Source organism: Pinus tabuliformis, chromosome 1_2, assembly GCF_031772625.1.
Source record: "Pinus tabuliformis cultivar Carrire ecotype Pingquan chromosome 1_2, CPIR1, whole genome shotgun sequence".
In the NCBI taxonomy this organism is placed as follows: Eukaryota; Viridiplantae; Streptophyta; class Pinopsida; order Pinales; family Pinaceae; genus Pinus; species Pinus tabuliformis.
This window is the reverse complement of record NC_142298.1, coordinates 739,188,923-739,197,639: the sequence shown is the minus strand read 5'-3', so window position 1 is coordinate 739,197,639 and position 8,717 is coordinate 739,188,923. Positions and strand designations below refer to the sequence as shown.

Genomic DNA, 8,717 nt, shown 5'->3' with positions numbered 1-8,717 from the left:
GTATGTGTAAGACCGGAATGTTTAAAAAATTGATGAGCTATAGTAGGCCCCTGATTGAGAATCGTTGTTAATGAATATGACAGACAAGCGTGTCGTCTATACTCTACAGAGGTAAGAGCACTTTCTCTGAGGCTGTTGGAGGCAATTTCGGAGAGCCTTGGACTGGAGGTCGATTTCCTGGACAAAGCACCAGGGAAGCACGAGCAACATATGGCTGTGATTTTGTACCCCGAGCAGCGGAATCCCAAGCATACATTTGGTCTAGAACCACATTCAGATCGGGATGTCCTCACACTTCTTCTTCAAAATGAAGTGCCCGGTTTACAAGTGCTGCACAATGGAAACTGGATTGCTGTGAACCCCATTCCTAATTCTTTTGTTATCAACATCGGTGATCATTTACAGGTTCCATCAAACTGCTTGGCTGTCTAATTAATTTCATCTTCTTATTAAATTTTTTATTTTCAGAATAATTAAATAATTGATTTTGGAATGCAATTATGTATGTGCAGGTTTTGAGCAACGGAAGATACAGAAGCGTGTTGCATCGTGCTGTGGTGAGCTCTTCAAGAGCACGCATTTCAATTCCGACATTTTACTTTCCTTCTCCGGATGTGGTCATTGCTCCTGCAACAGCATTGATTGAGAATAAGCAACCGGCGTTGTTTACAAGATTCATACATCAAATACAACTAAAATCCTCTGCAGCACAAAGAAAATTGCCTGAGCGTCGATTCCGGGAATCGACGCTCAGGCAATTTTCTTTGTGCTGCAGAGGATTTATGAATCTTGGTGCTGCAGAGGATTTTAGTTGTATTTGATGTATGAATCTTGTAAACAACGCCGGTTGCTTATTCTCAATCAATGCTGTTGCAGGAGCAATGACCACATCCGGAGAAGGATAGTAAAAGGTCGGAATTGAAATGCGTGCACGTGAAGAGCTCACCACAGCACAATGCCGCACGCTTCTATATCTTCCGTTGCTTAAAACCTGCACATACATAATTGCATTCCAAAATCAATTATTTAATTATTCTGAAAATAAAAAATTTAATAAGAAGATGAAATTAATTAGACAGCCAAGCAGTTTGATGGAACCTGTAAATGATCGCCGATGTTGATAATAAAAGAATTAGGAACAGGGTTCATAGCAATCCAGTTTCCATTGTGCAGCACTTGTAAACCGGGCACTTCATTTTGAAGAAGAAGTGTGAGGACATCCCGATCTGAATGTGGTTCTAGACCAAATGTATGCTCGGGATTCCGCTGCTCGGGGTACAAAATCACAGCCATATGTTGCTCGTGCTTCCCTGGTGCTTTGTCCAGGAAATCGACCTCCAGTCCAAGGCTCTCCGAAATTGCCTCCAACAGCCTCAGAGCAAGTGCTCTTACCTCTGTAGAGTATAGACGGCACGCTTGTCTGTCATATTCATTAACAACGATTCTCAATCAGGGGCCTACTATAGCTCATCAATTTTTTAAACATTCTGGTCTTACACATACATACTCTATGAAGGAAGGTATCAATTAACAACCCTTTTCTATTAGGTTGGATGAAGAGAATCGAGGTCTTCTACCCAATTCAAAATGGATACTCTCTATTCAGCATATAGACCATCCTAAAACAAGCAAGTTGAAAGAATATTGCCGGAGCGTCGATTCCCGGAATCGACGCTCCATTCTATGCTATTATATTGTAGAAAGACTAGGGATGTAAATAGCATAAATATAATCTCTACATACTAAACAGTAGCAGGGCTGAATGGTAATCGATAATCGAACACAATTTCTTAGAGTCTTAATACAAAATCAAGACATTTGGTAGTACAACAGAAATAACAGGACCAAATGCACGATAGAATTTAGAGCTCCCTGAGAATCTAAGCACGCCCACAATTGTTATCATTTTTAACTTGACTCTCAACGTTTGAACTACAGTTTTAAGCAATTGTATTTAGTATTCCACAATAAAGATCTCCATGAGAATATAAGCAAGCCCATGGTTGTTATCATTTTTAACGGAACTCTGATCGTTCGAAGCATAGTTTCAAGAAATTGTATTTAGCATTCGACAATAAGGTAATTGAGTAGTTTCAAAAAATATTTTATCTTTAAACTACAGTTGTTAGATAATTATAACGTTGAATTTTTTTTTATGCAATCTATATTAATGTCACATACCTTCGTATTATATATATAATCATTTAAATTTGAATCTCGGAATACTTACACAAGCGTTAGTTTACATTAAAATAAGTGCTTGACATATGCGATCCGATCACAATGAGTAAGTTTGAATTTGAATCTTCTATTATATTAAAAAAATTATTAGAAGTTTCAAGTTGAAGTAGAAAAATTACAAATTTCTGAAACAGTATGTACCATATCTTCCCGAATAAAGTTTTGATTATATTTATGCTATTTACATCCCTAGTCATGCTATTATATTGTAGAAAGTATTCATATATCCATTCTTTGCTATTATATTGTAGAAAGAGTGATCTAGGGTGCCAAATCCATGGTATATATATATATATATATATATATATATATATATATATATATATATATATATATATATATATATATATATATATATATATATATATATATATTATATATATATATATATATATCCGCCATATCTTCCACTACTTCTTGGTAGGTTTTCGGATGGATGAACATTTTAGAGCTTTCACACATAGATATGGTGTAGGTAGTCAAATATTATGATTAGAGTATGCAATATCAAGCTCGGTAATTTGAAGGTGCTTATTAGATCTTTTTGGGCGTGGGGGGCGGGTGGAAAATAAAAAAAATCTAGTCTAAATTACCCTTTGTTATATTCATTGAATATTAAACTTAAAGTTTTCTACCAAAATAATGAGTAAAAGTCATTGATTCCCAATTTATTATAATGCATCATCAATTGTGCGTTGTAATAATTTTTAGAACATTGGTGTTCTCAAGTATCATGCATTCATTGGCACAATAATTTTTTAAAATATTATCTCATGGTGTTTTTTTTTATGTCCTGGAGCACCACCAGTAGTGCATCATAGAAATTAAGGGCACATCAATACGGCCATGAAATCTGTTTATTAATGTACTTAAGATCTATTGGAGCATTGTTAAAGGTGCATTACTACATTTAATAATAATAATTGACCGACAATTGGAGGAAATTTTAACTCAATAGCGAGTTAAGATGTACCAAATCACCATAAATGGTATGTCCTTTCTTTCTAAGTATACTAACAAGCATAATAAAGAAACAATATGCTCTATATATTAACCCATTGTACATAGTGTGGCTCGTAAAAGCATCAATGATCACTGCGAGTTGATGCACCACGTGGAATTTTTTTTTGAAAATAATGAAAAGACAAACAAGTTAAAGAACAATTTTAAATTTTAAACCACTAAATACGTAGAGTGGGGGATAACAATCAATTTACTTGGTCCCTTTTTCATTCAAATAAGTATGGTTATGTTATGGTTAGTGTGTAGAGAAAAAATATAAAAAAAAAATTAGTATTGTTTGCAAAAATCCACCATGGAAGTAGAGAGGAACTCTTCGCTTCAAGACGACAGAGATTCTAAAAAGGTTGTTACCAGAAGGAACAGTGTTGACATGGGAGTCTGCTAAAACCAGTCATAGATTTAGAAGACTTTTGAAACCTGGAATGTTGGGCATGCATGTGAACTCAGATGGGGCACTAGTTGATGAAAGAGAAGAATATGGAACATCTTCGTCAGCATCCAGTCACTCATTTGAAGATGTGAATTCTGATGGTGTGCAAGAAAATATGAGTGATTTTGAATAATTGTTTAAGATAGTTTATATAACTGATGTATGCATCGTATCTTCAAATAAAATTAATGTTTTCCATATTTTGTTAAATGAGAAGTTATGAAGCATTTTTATGTTGTTGGATTATGTCTTAAGTATGATAAATTTTATTGTTTAAATATCTACAATGCAATATCAAATTAGAGATATAATGTCTGTTTTATTCAGTATACAAATAAAGACTTTTGAATTCATTCAGTGATATAATTTGTTCATAATGTCATGTTTTTTTAGTTTTATAGTTGAAAAAATTTCAATTTCTTTTGTATCTAGCATGTTGTGGTTGAAAACATGTTAAATTTATACTTAGGAAAGAAAAATGATATTCTACCAGAAACATTAATGTGTTTTTTCCTTAAAATTTAACTTTGTTTGAGACATAAAAAATTGGTTTTATTAGCATTTTTTAAAAAGTATGAAAATTGACCCTAAAAAAAAAATCATTATTCCAGTATCAACACTTTCGTTCTGAAGCTATATTTTGCAGGAAAATTTCGTAGAAAATTTCGTAGTCACTGCCATTTTTAAAACAGCCGCAAAATTGACACCTAAAAAAAAAAAACATCGTTCCAGTATACACACTTTTCGTTTTGAGCACTGTTTTTGTGGTTTTTTTGAGGTTTTTGGGCCAGAGTTCCCGTTTTGAGTTTATAGTTCCCGTTTCAAAGTTTACATTGTTGAAAAACTTTTTCGCTGCCAGACCGTCTAACACTTGATCTATGAAAGGTAAAAGAAAATGGTCCTTCTTAGTGGCTTTGTTCAATTCCCGATAGTCGACACAGATTCTCCACTTACCATTTATCAAAGGAGAGACCCATTCACTGTCAGATATGGGATAGATGAATCCTGCATCAAGATATTTCTGCAGTTCTTCCTTAACAATATCTTTAAGTGTTGGGTTCATCCTCCTTTGAGGCTGCCTGACTGGATTGCAATCTTCCTTGATGTATATATGATGAGTATATACTGAAGGGTGCACTCCCTTCATCTCCTTATAACTCCAGGCGAAGGCATCTAGATGTTTTCTCAATATGCTGCATAGCTCTTTCTCCTATGATGTAGATAGGGATGGATTGATTTTCAATGTTCTTTCTGGGCCAAACTCTATATTTTTAACATGGATAGAAGTGGGGTCGGCCACACAAAGATCAGTTGAGGGGTTGTTTTGGGTTTCTCTTATTATGTCCTCTAATGGTGATACACTGGGAGGTGGATTCTGAATCAAATTTTCAATCATATTATCCTCATCTTGCGGTTGTCCCCCATGGCAATTTCTAATGTACAAAGTGGTGCAGAATAAACTTCATCCTCATCATCCTCCTCCAACTAGAGAGGTAGATCATGTTCTAGCAAAGGTTGGGTAGGAGGATATAGGATGAACTGCTTGGGCATGTGCCCGTTCTTTATGGTCATGTTTCTAGCTCGACAGCTGATGTAGGCATTGACTGTAGCCAACCCGGGTCTTCCGAGAGTGAGAGGATACCCAGTGAGATTTTCCTTTGGTTGGAGAACTAATAAATCAACAGGGTACTCCCAAGAATCAATGGAGACTATCACATCTTCCACAATCCCCTCAGGGGTCACTGTGGAGCAGTCTGCTAGCTGCAACACTGTCGTAGTCTTCCTCAAGGAGCCCTGGAGGTTAAGTTTGAGCATTGTTTCCTTTGTCATCACATTAATGGAAGCTCCTAGATCAATCAAGGTATGTGGGACCATTGTGTCATTGATGTGGACATCAACTACTGGGCTTCCAGGGTCCAGATATTTTGGACAGATTATCTGCCCCAACATCAGGTCAGACAATTGTCCTATGACATTGATGGTTGGGGCATCTCTGTTGTGCCTTCCTAAATACCTAAAGCACTTCTCTTTGATCAACCTATTGTAGATAGGCACATCTTTTATGGCTTGGAGAAGTGGTGTCTTCACACATAAATGTTTCAATTCTCTCGGGAGTTCAGTCTCTTCTGGGGTAGGCTGGATTGTCATGGATAATCTCTCAGGAAAGAGTGGATTTGCTTTAGGTTTGCTTTCCTCTTTATCTTCCTCAACCTCCCTGGGTGGAGGCTGGCTATTTGGGAGAATTTCCCCGATCGCAAGTTGATTTCTTGGATCTCCACAACTTAAGTTGGGCATGATGGTTCCCCACTATACACTTGCTCTGCCTGTCTGTTGTTCGGGTTCAGATTTGGCTGGGCAGGCATTTGGGGTTGCCTTGGTGGAGCAGAAGGTAACGGTTGTGGTTGGGCAGGTGGTGGAGGCAGAAGAGTGGGAAGAGAGTTGTATTGGGGCCTCCACCCCTGATGAGATGCATTCCACTGAGGTTGCGACTGAGCATAGGATTTAAATGAATGGGTGGCTAGTTGGGCATGATATTGAGACATGAAGGACCAAGGAGGAGGCATGGACTAGGAAGGATGAGCAGGGGGGGGCCAAGAAGGTATGGAGGTGACTTGTTTGGGGTTGTAGTATGCCTGAGATGTCCCTTGCATCCCCTGCTCATATGGTATAGGTCCATGCAGCCTCCTTTAGTTTATGTAATAGATCTGTTCAGTGACTCCTTCGACCCCTTGGTATACTGCTTTAAGTCCAGGCAAGGAAGGGCACTTATCTGTAGAATGATCTTCTTCACAGACTGAACAAACCTTTATAGAGTTCAATGGGCATTCATTCCTAGGATGCCTCCTGGTGCATCTAGGGCAAAAAATGGCCAAAGCCCTCTCTGCTTCCTCTTGTTTTCTTCTGATATGTAAGGCATCCATTTGCATGGAAAGAGTCTGCAGCATCTCACTCTTGAAGTCTTCTATCATGTTTCCAATTTCACCTTTAATTTATGAATTATGTTAGCTACCTATATCAATAGGTTTCATATTTCATGATTGGAAAAGAAAGGTCCAAATATTCTGTTATGAAACCAGCTCAAGAAAAGATAGAAAAGAGAGATCAACGCCTTAGAATTCAGCCTCTTCGAGGGGGCAACCTCCTTTACATTACATAAATGAACAATTCTTGGATGATACAAATGAAAATACCTCCTTTCTATATATAGGAGTCTAAGTGGTCCCAATACAATCAAAGCCTACATAACAATAATATTGTAGGGCACAACAGTAACAATGGTGGGCTTCTATGTGGCATAATAGTAACAATATGGGCACTACATGGGTACATCAATATAATAAGTGGGTTATACTAATAACAATAAGGGGTTACACTAGTAGTATAGGGGCCTAACATGCCCCTCTCCTTCAAAAAGCGTTGTCCTCAACGCTTGAGTAGTTCTTGATGCTTCTATATAAAATTCTTGTCCTCCCATGTGGAATATTCGGCGGGTAAGTTCTTCCACTTGATGAGATACTCTGAAATTGATCGATTTCGTAGCTGTCGGGTTCTTGTTTCTGTGACTGCTCCAGGTTCCAATATGATTTTTCCTTCCTCTTCAATTTCTGGCAATATTGCTTGAATTGGGATCTTTTGCAACTTTTGAATAAGTGGCCATACTTCTTCATTCTTCTTCCATTCATCCGTTGCTTCGTTTATCCAATTTGGTTGGATAATATAAATAGCACAAAACAATGCTTCCACATCCTCATCCTTGAAGCGTCTTCCCATTCGGTAAGGTCGCCATTTTTTAAGTGCATGTAGTATTGCAAAAATTTCCTTCTCATAAATAGCTTGCTTGAGATGTAGCAGTAAAAATACCCAATCACTCACATCAAAACATTTTTCACTACGATGTTGATCTACCTGTTGTTTCATTTGATTTTGCACCGAAGTGGCATTATCCTTTAAAAGTTGGAGAACTTGTTGTTGATGCTCGATATGATCTTTCTCTACTTGAACGTTTTTCTTCTTGATATGTTCTTCTATCTTTTGAGGAGTGGTAATTTCTTCCAGTCCTTTACAAGATATGGTCGGATGCATTTCTTGATGCTTGATGTGATCTTTCACTTCTTGAACATTTTTCTTCTTGATGTGTCCTTCTATCTTGATAGTTTGAGGAGTGGTAATTTCATCCATTGAATTACAAGATATGGTTGGATTCATTTCTTCTTTCTCGATGTGATCTTTCACTTCTTGCACCTTTTTCTTCTTGATATGTCCTTCTATCTTGAGAGTTTGAGGAGTGGTAATTCTTGCCAATGCTTTACAAGATATGGTCTGATTCATTTCTTCTTTCTCTGGGGTGGTGTCCTGACGTATATCCTCTTCTTTTGATGTTTCTTGATCCTTTTCTTCCTCCTCTTCATATTCTATGTAAAATAATTTCTTCTTAGCACACCTATGACCTTTAGTGCATTTGATATCACAATTGTAACAAAACCCTTTTTCTCTTTTTTCTTCCAATTGTTGTGGTGTAACCCTTGTAGGTTGTGGAAGGCTGGGAGAAACAACACTTCCATCTTTATAGTTGTGAGGGGTATGCTTCCTGGTTTCCATAATTTTGCTTTCCATTATGTCACAAAGCCCTTTTACTCTTTCCAATTGTTGTGGTGTTTCTCTAAAGAAGGTGTTGCTCTTTATATCCTCATAATGTGCTATCATTTCCTCCGTGAAAATTGACCATGTAACAAGTTTTTTACGAGAACAAAGCCCTTTGTACCATAAAAATTGATCTGGTTCTAAATATGAAGATGCAATACATACCTTTTGTAACAGTTGTACACCATGTATATCAAAATATTGCTCCATCTGAAGTATCCAATTTATCGGATCCTTGCCATCAAACTTCCTCATCTTGCTTTTTCTTGATTTTAGGAGCTCTACCTTGAAACGACTGTAACTCTGTAATTTTGGATCTTTAAGTTCTTAACTTGTGACTTGTAGTAGCCCTCTGTGTCCTCTTTCCAATGCCACAAGTCTT

General features: G+C 37.1%; 1 pseudogene; it reads right to left on the bottom strand.

The window, feature by feature from the left end:
- Positions 1-682: 682 nt before the first annotated feature.
- Positions 683-8,717, bottom strand: part of LOC149207887 (protein DMR6-LIKE OXYGENASE 2 pseudogene) — a 187,568-nt pseudogene continuing 179,533 nt past the window's right edge.